General features: G+C 37.2%; 1 long non-coding RNA gene across 2 annotated transcripts in view; it reads left to right on the forward strand.

The window, feature by feature from the left end:
- Positions 1-7,093, forward strand: part of LOC138160127 (uncharacterized) — a 41,100-nt gene extending 34,007 nt beyond the window's left edge. For both annotated transcript variants that reach the window (XR_011168082.1, XR_011168083.1), the window contains exons 5-6: positions 1,537-1,636; positions 6,496-7,093. This is a non-coding gene — a long non-coding RNA (uncharacterized lncRNA). The remainder of the gene's footprint in view (positions 1-1,536; positions 1,637-6,495) is intronic.
- The last annotated feature ends 9,384 nt before the right edge of the window (positions 7,094-16,477 follow it).

The raw sequence follows: 16,477 nt of genomic DNA on the forward strand, positions 1-16,477 counted from the left end.
AAAGCTTGGCATGAAACCCAGTTAAGCCAGGTCATCTGAACAGCATTTACAGCTAAAACTGGCAGGACAAACTAGACATGAAAAGGAACAAATTTCTTTGCATTTCTATAGCAATATATTTTCATCATTACTCACAATGGAACCACCACATCTTGACTCTTTTCAATAAATTCTGTGCTTTATGAGGAAGAAGACTTGCTACTTGAGAAAGTGGAGTCAGGGAGTGTACCTGAACTTTACCAAATACGTACAGATTTAATTTGTACTGGAGGCAAGACAATTGCATAGGTACTTGAGAATCTATTTTCAAAATGTCTCAAAGAGGGAAAGATTCCAAAAGAATGGAAAAGATCATGGATAGCTTCATTATCATAAGCGAAGAAAAAGGTGACTGAGAAGTCATTGGTAACTACCTATTTTCTCATTTCTATATATCTTCATTATGGTCAATGCAAATATTGAGAGTATCCTTAGTGAAAACATTAGAAGGCAGGTTTTCACAATTTTCTTTAGAAGACCATATCATACCAGTCATGAAATTGACCAATAGGGGTAGAGAATACAAGATCCCACTGTATCTCCTATCTGCTTTTTTTTAAAAGCATATCTTGACTTGGTAGAGGAAAATGAAGGTTTAAATTTTTTCCCATGCATGTATTAAAATAATAGAAGGTTCCTTGGTATTTGCAACCACAGAGATAACTTTGTTTAATGATCCTCTAACAGATATATGTACCCAAAAGGTGTTCACCACTGTCATAGAGGATGCTTTATACAGAGTTCAAGCAGGAGAAGGCATCCTTATAACAGAAGTGTTAAACAAACATGTGGTGGCCACATACAACACTCTGGAGTGGGACTAAACCAGATTTAAAATCTAATTGAGAAATATATAACAATATAAATAAAAATGCAATCAAACATAGATAAAATTAAATTTAAACCCAAGTCAATATGTTCCTGCATGGATTCTTATGTATGATTTAGTGGTCCCTGTTCTATTTTCTATAGTTCTATTTCTGTTTTGCCTTTCATAACTAAACTCTTACTTCCCCCATCTCACATAATGAAGTGGCCTTACTTCTAACCAGGGCTAACTCCAATATTTGTTCAAGTTATCCCATTCCATTCTGTTTCCTCCAACAGATTGCTTTCTGTCATCCCCACTCTTATCACTTATTTTTCAATCTCTCCCTTTCTACTGGCTCATTTCCTACTGCTTATAGACATGCCCAGGTCTCCTCAATTTTGAAAAAACCCTCACTTGATGTTTCCATCTCCACTAACTATTGTCCTAGATTTTCTCTGCCCTTTGCAGCTAAATAAGTGTAAAAAATGAGCAAAATATATGGACTACCATTCACCTTCATTATTACATGTGAAAGAATCATCTCTGAGTTTGGGGAGGGATTTGTTTTATTGTTCTTTGTGTATATTACATGAGAAATACCTTGCCAATTAACATTTTTAATAATGATATTAATGAATGATATTGTCCTAGTCTATGGTTTTTTCTCTCTGTCTTATACTTCCCAGATTCAGAGATGAAGACCTCATGGAAAGAATTAAGAAGAATGTGATCTCTTTTTGAAGAAAATGTATCTGACTCAGAGAATGTTGGTTCTTTTAATATTTGGTAAAATTAACTTTTTAAATAAAAAAAAGACTATCTACAATAACTACCCCCACTTTCTCTCCTATCATCCTCTTCTTAACCCCTTACTGGCTTCTGATCTTACCATTCCATTAAAACTGTTATTTCTAAAGTTACTAATGATCTATTTATTAGTCGTCAAATCCAATGGCCTCATTCTCCTTGACTTTGATACTTTTGATCACTCTTTCCTCCCTGATACTCTCTTCTCTCTAGGTTTAGGGACATCATTCTCTCCTGATTTTCTTCCTACCATTCTCCATTCAGCTATTGAAATGATTTTCCTAAAACACAAGTCTAATCATGTCAACTCCACTTAACAAACTCCACTGGCTTCCCAGCTTCCTATTGACTCTGGGAACAAATACAAAATGCTTGTTTGGCATCCAAATCCCTTTATTACCCAGCCCCCTTCTGTCTTTCCAATAAGTCTTCTTATACCTTACTCTCTAAAAGGCATTCTTCGATCAGGTAATACTGGTCTCCTGGCTGTCCCTCATTCCTTGAATGTTTTCTCTTCTATACTCTGAGTACTGACCTCCCTGGCTTCCTTTAAGTTTCAGCTAAAATTCCACCTCCTATAGGAAGCCTTCCCCAGCCCCTCTTAATTCTACTGCCTTCCCTCTGTTAATTATTTCCTCTTTATCCTGTCTATAGTTTGCTTTGTATAGATGTGTCTGCATGTTGTCTCCCCATTCGATTGTAAGCTCCATGAGGGCAGGTACTGTCTTTTGCTTCTTTTTTATCCCTAGTGAGTAGCATAGTGCAGGGTATAAAGTAGGTGCTTAATAAATGTTTATTGAATTGAATTTCAGTTTGATAGCACTGTCTTAGAGGACGTGAGTATCTTCATGTGCTCCTGTCTTTGTATGATATGATGCTGCTTGCTTTGAGCCCTTGAGTACTACAGGACTTCTTCAAAGCTATCATGATCCCTCAAAGGAGATTGGCTTAGTGATTTATGAAGAAAAAACCCTCGACTATACAAAGAATACATGTTGCTCAGATTATGAAATGCAATTAAATGATCATCTCATCATCTTAGGCCATCAGTACACAAATATGACTGCAGATAAGTACTGTGTTGGGTTCACAATTGAAAGGGGAAAAGAGGGTGGACTAGAGGGCATTTGGAAATTATGCAGCACTTTTATTGATTCCCTAGCTACTCTTTGTTTCCTAAGTAGATATTTTAAATAATGACTCCTACTTGCAGTGCTTTAAAGTCTGCAAAATTCTTTCCTCATAATAACCTTTAAATAAATAGTACAAGTGTTATTATTCCTATTTTCTAGGGTTAGAGCAAGATTACATAACTTATCCATGATCACAAAGCTAATAAGTATTTCAGGTGGGATTTCAACCAAAGCCTCCTGACTCCGAGTCCAATACTCTATCCTACTATTCAGTATTGCCTTTATTTTTAACATCACCGTGTCCTGACATTCGTGTTTCTGTCAATACTGTAACACCAATATCTCAGAAGAATCAATCTTGCAGGTGACCCAGAGGGAAATAGAAAGATGCATTATGAACGTAATTAGGCCGCAGTATATTACTAATGATACCTTGAATATGAAAAGTGATATGAAAACATTATCAAAGACATATATGAACAGAAAAGGAGTTGAGCTTCAATGTGTACTAAAAATAAAGGATAGTTAAGAATCGTGAAATATTGCCCTGTTGTCCATCCATCCTTTAATTAATTGATCATCATTTATAAGCAACTGTGCTCAATGGTGACTTAGTTCCCTGGAAGAGTTTATTTATTCTCATGTAAGTGAGGATTTTATGTCCCCAGAATATTGACTCACACTAGCATCAAATTGTTTTATTATTCCCAATAGATTTAAAAGGCTTCTGAAAAAGGAATAGATTATTTATTTGTTTGTTTGTATCTCAACTGTATATAACCTGGTCAATGAGATGACATTCACTTGCATTTCATAACCTGGGCAATATGCATTCTTTAATCATGATTTTTTTCTTACATGAATTCTAGGCTACTTAAAAAAATCTCCAAATAACAAATAGAAACTTTACATGATTAACAAAATGAAACAACTCAAAGGAAGTTCTTCTCATGAGGGCTTTTTAAACTTCAGGTTTTAGTTCTAGAAAATCACATGGGAGGTAAAGATTTAAAGGGAGCAAACAATAGGGAGATATATGTTCAGGGAAAAAGAAGGACTTCAAATGATGAGTCAGTCGCAAATAATAAATTTGAGGAAAAGGTAAATTATACTGTCATCATTATTTAACATTTCTCTAGTAACTTTGCAGAGTACTTCCTCAGTAATTGCTTTTCCTCTAGTACCTTGAGAAACTGTTAATTGCACCATTCCTATTGGATATGAATCAGGGACTACAAACTTCCTTCCTGCTTATCTTTTGGAGATCTTTCTGGAGAAGTTCTGGCATAGTTGCCCAAGAGAGGAAGTCAAGAGAATAGAAGAAGAATAAGAAACACAAGGACGTTCCCTGAATTCAAAGTCTCAGTGGGGGTTGCTAATGCAAGGGAAAGTATATTGCTCAGCTGGAAGTTTCTTCTGGATGGAGAAAAAGAAAGGGCTAGAACTGATTTACCATAATCCTCTATGGAAGATTCAAAATAGTAGGTCATTTGAATGGTGCAAGAAGGAGTTCATATATCTTCCTGTATCATCCCCATAAATTATGTGAGCCTTTTGGTTCTTCAGGGACCATGTAGGGAAAAATAGGTATAAGACTAATAGAGATTTATTTTTATCTGTAAAACTCTCTTAGGAATTCGCTCAATTTGGGACAGGTTAGTGAGGGGCTCTTTGGGGAAAGAGGGTGAATTGTTGTCTTTGCTTGGATAAAAGTGCAACTGCCATGAAGAATGAATAGACTGATCCGTAGATAGGGATGATCCTGGTGCTGTGGAGGAGAGCCAAACTATAAAGAAAGGTGAGCAGAGCAGGTGAATAAAGGTTAGCACCTACAGGAGGAACTGCTGGACTATAGAGAAAGCAGAGGAAATCTAAGCAAGGTGATGTGGAGGAGTACCATGAAGGTATTTTACTACAAGAAGCAAGGAAGTAGATGAGGACAATGGGATGCTAAGAGGGGCTGTGGAGGACATCCACAGTGGTGAGAGGACCAACGATATCCAAGAGGATCACATAAGAGTTAAAGTAGGTGAACGGCAGAGGGGAGCCCTAATGGGGCGCAATCACTGGAGGAGGGCTACGAGACATATGACATGGTGGAGTAACTGTAGAGAGGATCCTCTATTTTGTGAAACCAGTTGCAACTTCCCTAAAATGCAACCCCACACAAGGCAGTATTGAAAGTCATAGAGAAGGGGCGGCCAGGTAGCACAGCGAGTAAGAGCACCGGCTCCAGTGTTGAGAAGACCTGGAGATCGAATCCCGGGCTCAGACACTCAGCACCCACCCAGAAACACCTGGCCGTGTAACCTTGAGCAAGTTACTTAACCCCAGTTGCTTAGGGGCGGCCAGGTGGCTCAGCGAGTAAGAGCACCGGCTCCAGTGTCAGGATGACCTGGATCAAATCTGGGCTCAGATACTCAGCACCACACCCAGAAATAATAACTGGCTGTGTAACCTTGAGCAAGTTACTTAACCCCAATTGCTTTAAAAAAAAAAAGTCATAGAGACTATATAAGTTTCTAGGAAAGGATTACTCACTGCTAGACAGAGTGACTCTCTAAGGACTCAGCTGCCAATACTCTTTCTTTTAATTTATAGACAAAATTCTTGCAAGCTTTTGTGCTTATAAAAAAAAGCTGGTAGCCACTTTCAGGGAAGTGCAAGATAATGACATTCTCAAATTATCTAGATGTTCACAATGAACAGCAGAAGAGTCCTACTCATCCTAAAGTGTACTCAGACCACTTTTATGAGGAGGGAGCCTTTTGGATGGGAGAGACTAAGGTAAAAGAAAAATTAATTAACCAGTGTGGTACCATGACCCATTAGTTGCAGAGTGCAGGAATGATGCTATTTATTATGTCTCTTATGTTTCTTTTATGGCTATATTAACTATGAACTTGGATCTTGGGAGTAATAGCTGGATCTCTGAGTAAGAAGGCTGAAACCTAAGGAGAAAGAATGATGGAAATACACAGTAAGCTCATTAACCAATCTAGAATTTAAAAAGATGTGTACAAAAGATGAAAGTGGGGGTGAATAGAGAGTGAATGCAAAAGTGCAACACACTTTAAGAACAGTCAGGCATGCTAAAACGGAGAGTGATCTGAAGCTGGTAATAAAGCTAACAACAACGAAAAAGGGTTTTTTGAACTATAGTTAAAGAAAAGAACGGAAAAGAAGGCTAACATAACACTATTGCTTGGGGCAGATGGGATGATACTAGAGAGAAGGCAGAACTCTTGAATTACTTGGCTTTGGTTTTCTCAGTTGAGGAGAATTCTCTTTGGAAAATATAGAACAAAAATGATTAACTGAGGATTGAAACTCGAGATAAGTAGGGAGGCAATAAGAGAGCAGGAAGCTGTCCTTGCTGAGTTCAGCCAGAGAAGCACACCTTGGGGATACTAAAACCTGGGAGGCGCGATTGCTGTTCCACTTTTAGCGATTGGATGTGGGAAAGGTACCGCATGTTGGAGAAGGGCAAAGAGAGAAAGGAAAAGAGGTGCTTGACTTTGATTCTTGGCAATATGTGTTACTTATTTTTGTCAGGAATCAAACAGAAGTTTAATTACTTTCCCCTCCCCCCAATAGTATTTTATTCCCCACATTACATGGAAAGATAGTTGTCAATATTCGCTTTTAGAAGATTTTGAGTTCTAAATTTTTTTTTCTGTCTCCCTCCCCATCCTCCTCTCTAAGACTTCAAGCAATCTGATATAAGCTATGCATGTAAGACCATATGAAACACAGTTCCACATTAGTTGTGCTGTGAACGAAGAATCACAACAAATCGAAAAACCACAGGAAAGAACAAAAGAGAGAGAAAATAGTAGACTTTGATCTGCATTCAGACTCCATAGTTCTTTCTCTGCATGTGCATAGCATTTTCCGTCATGAGTCTTTTGGAGTTTTCTTAGATCATTCATTGTATTGCTTGAGAAGAGCTAAGTCTATCAAAGTTGATCATTGTATAATGTTGCTGTTACAATGTTCTCCTGGTTAGCGGTGTGTGTTATTAAATAGATGACTAGCGAATATCCAGAAAACTAAGTGAAGTATTATGTATAAATATATTATGTATACTATTAAATATGTATTATGTATAATCTGTAACAGGGTTCTCTCCTGGGTCCTCTTCTTTTCTTCCTCTGGACTCCTTCACTTCGGGATCTCATCAGTTCCCATGGACTTAATTACCATCTGTATGCTAATGATTCTTAAATCTACCTATTCTTCCCTAACCTCTTTTATGACCTCCAATTTCACATCTCCAACTGCCTTTCAGACATCTAGAGCTGTCTGTCTACTAGACATATTAAACTCAACATGTCCAAAACTGAACTCACCATCTTTCCCCCTAAACCCTCTCCCATCTTCTGTCTTTCTTTCTCTATTATTATAGAGGGCAGCACCATTCTCCCGGTCCTTCAGGCTGGAAACCTAGGAGTAATCCTTTATTCCTCATTAACTCTTATCTCCCTCCCCTGTCCAATCTATTGCCAAAGTCTATTGATTTCACCTTTGCAACATCTCTCAAATACACCTCCTTAACTCCTTTGACACTGTCACCACTCTGCTATAGGCCCTCATCACCTCACACCTGAATTATTGCAATAGCCTCTGTGGGTCTGCCTGCCTCAAGGCTCTCCCCATTCTAATCTATCCTCTGTTTAGCCATCATGGAGATTTTCCTGAATTGCAGGTCCTGTCATGTCATCCTCCCTGCCATGCGATAAATTCCAACAAATCCCGATCATCTCCAGGATCAAATACAAAATCCTCTGTTTGGCAATCAAAGCCTTTCATAACCTAGCTCCCTCACAGACCTTTCCAGTCTTCTTACACCCTTTTCCCCACTGCCTTATTCCTCTACACAGTGACACGGGCCTCTTTGCTCTTCCACAAACAAAACACTCCAATTCTAGGCTCCAGACATCATTTCTGTCTGTTCCTCATACTTAGAATATTTTCTTTCTTTTTCTTTCTCCTGGCTTCCATTAAGTTCCAACTAAAATTCCATCCTCTGCAGGAAGCCTTTCCCAGTCTGCCTTAATCCTTGTGCCTTTTTTGCTTCTAATTATTTTCTATTTGTTCTGTAAATAGCTTTGTATGTGGTTGTTTGCTTGTTGTCTCCTGAGTTAGATTGTGAACTCCTTGAGGGTTGGGACTGCCTTTTGTTTCTTTTTACATCCCTAGTGCTTAGCACATTGCCTGGCAGGTGGTGGTTGTTTAGTCCTTTTAGACTCTTCAGGACCCCATGGACAGCACTGGCATGTCCATGGGGTTTTCTTGGAAGATACTGGAGTGATTTGCCATTTCCTTCTCTGGTAGATTAAGGAAAACAGTATTAAGGGACTTGTCAGGGTCACACAGCTTAACATGTCTGAGGCCAGATTTGAATTCAGGTCTTCCTGACTCCAGGCCCAGTGCTCTATCCACTGGGCCATCTAGTTACCTGGCAGGTATAAGCATTTAATAACTGCTTCTTGACTGATTGACTGAACATTGGTCACCAAGGGTCAGCATAACTTTAGGTTAGCAATAGTTAGTATCTGTGAAATGCAATAAGGTTTGCAAACTACATATGCTATTTCATTTGTTATTCACAAAAACTCTGTGAGACTGCTATTATTATCCCCATTTTACAGAGGAAAAAAAAACCCCTGAGGAATTTTGTTCTGGCATCTCTTATAATTTTCTCAACATCTATGTCTTCTTTTCTTTGCCTTTTGGAGAAAACACCATCTTTTTTTGGATATGAACAAGGATGAAGATTTTCCCCAATGTATCCTATTTCCACAAAGGAAACCCAACCAAGGATGTATAATTTAGAAGATATTGGTTGCCACCATTAATTTGCTGCTCTTAGGAAAATTTCTGAAAAGCAATTCTATTTCAAAGGTGACTCTCCACCAAAGTAAGAAATCATCAAAATAATATATACCAATAAACATTTCTTTTAAGAAGAAAAAAAAATTAAAAATAGGTTTTTGTTTCAAGAAGAAATTTAGGGTCATTAAAAGAATTTCATGATTTCTCCAAGGCAAGGCAAGGGAAAAAAAACCTAAGAAATATTTACGACCCATCCTTTATCACACCTTTTCGCTGAACCCCAAAGGACAAAAACCCACCACTGATGGTCAAGGGTAACTAGCATGAAACAAATAGAATGCCCACTTCTTTTTTTTTCTCTGGGAAATAATTGAACACTTGGAGGTGCTGTACCTGACACATACACCAGATGGAGGTAGAGAAGCCATGTGCACTCTCAAGCCCAAGGCAACATACACTGTCTTCTGTTGTTAGAGTGTAGGTTGTTAGTATGTTACATTAATCTGTAGATTTTCATGAAGTTCAGAACCTTTTGATCTTTTCCCTAATGTGTGTACACAATATTATCTTTCCAAAGTTCCTTCTCTGGCCTCAGAATTCACATGTATCTGCTGTCCTTTACATATAGCCTATGTGTTGATGCAAGATTTTTGTTTTCATTGAAATGCTTTATAAGGTCTGCTGACATATGCCAGTCTTGTTGGTCTTAAGCAGAGGCAATGTGGTATAGTGGAAAGAAGAATGTATTTGTAGGGAGGAGAGAACTGGCCTCAGATCCTACTTCTAACATTTACTAGTAGGACTGTGGGTATGTCACTTAACCTCTCTGAGTCCCAGTTTTATCATCTGCAGAATGGATGTGATATCTGCAATTCTTACCTCACTCTGTTGTGAAAAATTAAATGAGCAAATATATATAAAGTTATCTTTAATGTATAACATATTATATGAGTGTCAGTTATCATTTTTAAATTTACTTTAACTTTTTCAATGAACAAAAATTTCTTTTCTATTCTTCCCACTTCCCTCTCAATTGAAAACAAAAGAAAAACAAAGCCCTTGTAATAAATATTTATCAACTGATAATTTAAATGAATCAATAACTGCCATGCCACCCATCCCAATAAATATTCCTGGGGACACAAGTTCTTTAAGAGAGCCATCTTGATTTAATACTGCATAATAGGACTAATGTATTGGGAGGGGAGAATAAGGAAAAAGAATTTGGTAGTAAGGATCCTAATTATGATCTGCACAAGGGGAAAAGAATTATGACTTTGCAATACATCCATGCAATTTGTCCCTTTCAGAAAAATTATATAAGAATAGTCATTATTTTGCCTTGATTCAAAGAACATTGCTTTAAAAAGAAAACTTTATTTTGTTCACTGGTTTGTTACCAGTGTAAATTTATCATTAATGAATTAATTGATTCATTCATTCAGAGAAGCACTGTGAGAAAGGGAAAATAGTTGGAGTTGAAGTTAGGGGAATTTGGGTTAAATCCTACCTTTGACACTAGTTTTGTGATAGTGGGTAAGTCACAAAGCCTTCTTTGAGCCCAAGTTTCCATTACTGTAAAAATAGAGATGATAATATCTGTAATGTCATTACAAAACTGTTGAGAGGATCAAAAGTAAGAATGTATACAACACTTTTTTTCCACATAAACAGCACATTTCTTATTTTTATTTCAACATTTAAGATATTCACAGATAGAGCATTATATTCTCCATGGCAGACAGCACCAAAGCATACAGACATTCCACAATGGTTGACAAACTCATTTTAGTTACCAGAATTATACATCTGTAATTTGTGAATTTTTATCCCCTAGAGATAACATTCTCATCATGTTTTATCCAAACAATTTTTCAGTTTTGAGTGTTTTTCTGGTCTCATTTCTAATAGGAGAAATACCTGAAAAGGAATATATGGTACAGGCATACTCAAATGTATTACATTTTCCATTGATGATTTTTCACTCTACTGGCATTTATCAGATATAAATTATACTGTATACATCAACGATGAACTATTAGACCAGTGTGAACCATTAACTATACCATGTAGGATATTCAACCAGTCAATGGACTTAACTATTTTATTCAAAGACTTTATTTTGTATCACCAAATTCCAAATGTGGTTTCCGAGTTGTCAATCTACCACATTGATCTACTCAACTCTTGATTCTTTTGAACACTAAATTTTATTAAAATTGGATAGCTTTAGTTTTTATGGGTCATATACTACAAGACTTTTTAAAATGCAAAACACCATACAAAGTCAGCCACTAATTATTAAAGAAATATATTTAGTGCCAACCATATGCTAACCGTAGTGGGAGAGACAAATGAATAAATTATAGCCCTTTACATCATGGAAAGCAGAGGAGTATAGTGGGTAGAGAGCCAACCTTAAGCCACAAAGACCTGGAATCAACTCATTCCTCTTACACACTCTGGCTATATGATGTGGGCAAGTCACTTGATCTGTCACAGTAAAATTTGAAGATGCCTGCCTGCATTAGTGGGGGTTTCCTTACCTGGAGATTCTCTGTACCAATGAGATCATAGATTCAGGTTCTGTCTCAATTCCTTGTAATCATGTAGAGGAGGGGAGATAAGATTCATATGTAAATGACTACAATGCAAGGCAAAATGTTATCAATTGCCCTCAATGTGCTCTTTATTATATAGATAATTGGACTTGGTTTATGTTACACTTTGATATTTCAAAGTGAGTACTATGTCCAGTGATACAAATCATAACCCATCCATGCCTGACCATCCTGGATAACTCTTCTCCATGTGCTTCTTTTATAAAGGAGGTTGATCCAGCATGTTAGAAGCCTTCCTTTAGATGAGGAATTCTTAACCCTTTTTAGATTCACAGACTACTTTGGACATCTTGTGAAGTCTATAAATCTCTTCTCAGAATTTTTTTTTAAAGCAATTGGGGTTAAGTAACTTGCTCAAGGTTACACTGCCAGTTATTTCTGGGTGTGGTGGTAAGTGTCCAAGCCCGGATTCGATCCCCAGGTCATCCCGACACTGGGGCCAGTGCTCTTACTCGCTGCACTACCTGGCCGCCCCTCAGAATTTTTTTTAATGCAATTCTTTTGTGTAAAAAAATTTATTTTATTTTTAATTTATGGAATAAAATAGCAGTTTCATAACACAGTATAATAAAATGATGATTGCACATGAAACTGCAAATCTGTTATGTACAACTTGCTATTTCTTTTAGGTATATAATAAGGTTATCATATAAATTTCTTTTTTTTCTTCCCTCCTTCTGTTCTCCACCCCCGCCCTAGACAATAGGATATATTTGGAAAATCCCAAAGACTCAACTAAAAAGTTAGTTGAAACAATTATTTTAGCAAAGTGTCAGAATGGTTTTAGATAACTGAAGGAAATGCTAAATTTAAATTTGAGATCAATGAAAATAGGTAAAAAAACAACTTTTTTCTCATCCAAATTCACAGATCCCCTTAAATCTATTTACAAACTCCTTGAGCATCTTTGGCCTAGGAAGTCCATGGACCCTCAGTTAATTAATAGCCCTAGTTAGTTAATAACTATTGAGGTAAGGGGTAATGGTTATAATAGATTTTAAAAGTCTTCATGTTTTTATCCAACTGTAATGGTAATGGGAATTTGAAGATCTTCCCTGCCCCTTGGCCCCTTGATAGGCTTAAGTGAATCTGAGAACCTTCACTGATTTGAAAATATATTGTGCCCACTAATAAATAGGCTGAATGTGATCACATGGAGCCTGTGGCAGGAGGCTTGTTTTTCAGGAATGCCCACACCTTGTTACTTTGTGATTGGGCAGTGGGTCAAGAGGGTTGTGACATTCTCTGAACCAGGAGAAGGCTCTATCTACCCTGATGTGAGGTTTTGCTTTGGGGCTCACTTTGGGAAGAGTTGTTTGATTTGGCCAGATGAGACTCTGGGCAGTCGTTGAGCCCTCCGGCTCTGAAAACCCAGATGTTGGTGCTTCCCTCTCTGGTAGCTAACTAGGTATGGATGTAATGGTCAAACAGCTGGAAGACCTGTCTGCTGGTTTGTTTCTCTGTCTGTATTTTTTTGTCTGCTTGTAACTTCTGTTTGTATTCTCTGAAGTTCAGGGTGCTGACTTTTTCCCCTGAACTAGGTAAATGATATATGTTTGGTTAAAGTAAGATTGTTAACCCATTTTGAGTTGCTTTCCTTTAGAAAAGCATTTAAGAACCTGTGCCAGTAGCCATCTTGGGCATGCTAGGGTGCTTGCTGCTACAGTGACTAACAAATTGTATAGGCAGAACTAAGTTTTTGCCTGTTCCATATAAGAAGTCCTTTAGGCTAGGTCTAGAAGCCCTATTCTCTGTAATCTTCAGATTAGATCTGACTAGTTGCTTAAGATTCACACACACACACACACACACACAGCACTGGCCCTGGAGTCAGGAGAACCTGAGTTCAAATCTGGCCTCAGACACTTAACACAAAAAATTAGCCATATGACCTTTGGCAAGTCACTTAACACCAATTGCCTTGCCTTCCCCCCTCTAAAAAGCAAAAAAAAAAAAGATTCACACACACACATTGACAGTATAGGAAGTTGGCACTCCTGTTTCATAACTTTGGTACTAAAAATAACCTGAGGATAGAGGTAGAAGGTTGGGTATAGAAGAGGAGGAGGAGGTGTAGGAGGAAGAAGGAGTGGGAAATGGGACCTTCTAGCTCTAAATCTGTGATCTCAAGGAATAGTTCCAGGCTATACTGAAAGTTGACATCCTTCCTTATCAGTAAAAACTCATGGATAAGACTTACTTGGTGACCCAAGAAATTGCCCTGGTAACTTGTGGAAGCAAGCTTGGTAGTTTGCACCTTCAATCTAGGTTTGGCCTATATTCCTCGTATAATACCATAGAGGTCTTTTTTCAGCTTCAGGATTTTGGAAACTTGTTTGGGATAATCTCAGAGAAAGTGGTGGAGCAGTTTGACTATGGTAGTAGTAGACCTTCTGTTCAATTTCTAACATGTCCAAATTTGAGTGGAACCTTGGCAAAAGGGATTAAGTGCAGAGGTAGTTCTCAAATTGGCTAAGATAATGGGGGTATTGTTCTGTTCTTGGGAATTTTAGCTTGATCCTTCTGGATCTCAACATATGCACACATATGTATTATACACATATGTATATATTTTTATGTATGTATACATACATTTGGATGTTTGTATATGATCAGTGTAGAGGCACAATTTCTACTCATTAAGAATATTTACTAAGATTAAAAAATTAATATGCATCTTTTAGAAATAATTTAATAAATGAGAATGCAATATAATACAGTGAAGACTGTAAGTTTTAGTTAATTTATTTTTATTTTATGAATATAAGGAATTTTCTGTGTGAAAACTCCCACCACTGGTATTAAAAAGAAATTCTTAGTTAATTTGTAGTCTCAGAGAGTTGCCTGGGGCACTAAGAAGTTGTTACTTTTATTGTCTAACATCATGATTATTGTGTGAGCCCAGATCTTCCTGACCTGGAGCCTGGTTTTCTATACATTATTACACTCCGATCCTCTCAAATTTACTAGATCTGGAAATTTACTAAGGATTTTTAAATAGACGAAATAAGTTGTAAAAATAAAGTAAGATTTATGTTGAAAAGGTAGCCAATGTATACAACATGCTATCAATTTTTAAATTTCTGATTGCTGAGAATCAGGGAAAGATTAAATTTATCATTGCCATGTGTGCTTGCAGAAAGTCTCAGTTGTTAAACTTTATGCAGAGACAGATACTTATTCTGAATGGATACATCAACCTTAATGAGCCTAGATTTACTACATATTTGGGGGAAAAGGTGCACGTACACAAAAGAAACCTCGGATTGATCATTTGTTTCCCCCTGCCCCAAAACAGATTTATGAGAGAAGCTCTATAATGGAAGTGATTTGAGGGATGATAGAGGATTAATTGACAGAGCTATAGGCAGAATTTTTACTAAACACTTAACTATGTGCCAGGGAGTGTCCTAGGCATCGAGTTTACAAATAGAGGTAACACCAGATACTAACCTAGAAAGTTCCTGACCTCAATGATCTAGCTGGAAGAAGGGCAAGACATCCATGCATGGGGGCATGATGGAGAAGGATGGAGAGATGCAGGGAAGCCTATTTCCAGGCAAGATAAAAGCAAAGCTCATTTGTCAGAGCCAGGGGGTGGAGTCCAAGGTTGGAGTGGAAGGAAGGAGGCTGATAAACAGAGCTTAGTTTGCAAAAGAGAGGAGATAGCCAGGAAGATAATATTATTAAACAACATTTTAGTTTCTGAGTTATATTTTAGAAATCATCCTGTTCTCATTTCGGCACTTCCACATAATGTCTCTTATCTAGCCAATGAAATGAAACAACTAAATAAATTTAGGTTACTAAAATAGAGTGATTACTTAATATAGCAAATGACAACTCAAAGACAGAATTAATCCTTTGCGTACATTTCTGATGTCCTGTGGTAGGATTATGGGTTAGAGGCTTCTTTTAGGAAATTAATGAGTGTGTGCCAACATAATAGAAAATGAAACAAAATATCCTATTAAATTGTTTGAGTATGGGTGAAGATTTATAATCTTAGGTCTTATTTAATAATAAGCATAATTTAATGAAAACCAATAATTTTATTGAGGCAATAAGAATCAGTGTTGAAGAAGATTATTATAATGGAAAGTTTTTTTTAAAAAGAGGAAATAGAAATCTAGGGAATAATTCAAGATACTGTGAGCTTATTTAATAGTTACATGATTTGGTTATACATAAAATTGAAACATAAAACAGGATTGTTGACAAATGAACCACAGGAATGGTCAGTATATATGTGCATGTGTATATACACACATAAACACACAAGTATATGGGTATACATGTGAGTACACATGCATACATATATGCACACACATATATACACTGACAGGATCAACTTTAAAAAGTTGTAAAAATCATAAAATGCCAGACCTGGAGAGGATCTTAGAGATTATTTAGTCCAACCTTCCTATTATACAAATGAGAAAATTAAATAAAGTTCAGAGATGGCAAATGACTTATCCAAGGTCACACAGTGAGTTGGTGATAGAATTAAGAGTAGAAACTACTTGTCTCCCATCCCCATCTTCTTTCCACTACTTTCATCTGAAGAACTACATCTTTTTTTTGAGGCAGTTGGGGTTATGTGACTTTCCTAGAATCACGTAGCTAATAAGTGTCCAAAGCCAGATATGAACTGAGATCCTCCTGACTCCAGGGCTGGTGCTTTATCCATTGCTCATATCCATGCTCTATCCATATCCCACCTAGCTGCCCCAAGAACTACATCTTTTTGCTACCCTAATGAAACTCAGTAATGCAGAATGTCACATGGGGTTTACATGGGATAGAGAGTCATAAGGGATTTTTCATTTTATTGGTATTGAGAACTTCCATGTGAGGAAATTCCTTCTACCAATGCAGGTGGACACATCTTTTGCAACTTATTTTCCTAGAGAACTGCCTAGATCACTGAGAGGTTAAGTGACTTGTCCTGAGATACTTAACCAGTATGTGACAGAGGCAGGACAGCCTGCGGTAACAAAATTTTCCAAACCATTCCCCCTTTTACTTATGAAAGATGTTTGCATTATGGAAGTAGAAAGGAGAATCTAACCTTGGGCACTGTTGTATTTCTTCTGTTCCTTTCTGTACCACAAATCTGATCTGATTTCTTTGCTTCCAGCTTCATCTCCATGATAATATGGGACTGTGAAAAGCTTTGGGGGCAAGGGAAGGAGGATATATATATATATATATATATATATATATAT

This window comes from Petaurus breviceps, unplaced genomic scaffold (assembly GCF_028583685.1).
Source record: "Petaurus breviceps papuanus isolate PSGF00001 unplaced genomic scaffold, PetGlider_PUasm1.0 118, whole genome shotgun sequence".
Taxonomy (NCBI): Eukaryota; Metazoa; Chordata; class Mammalia; order Diprotodontia; family Petauridae; genus Petaurus; species Petaurus breviceps.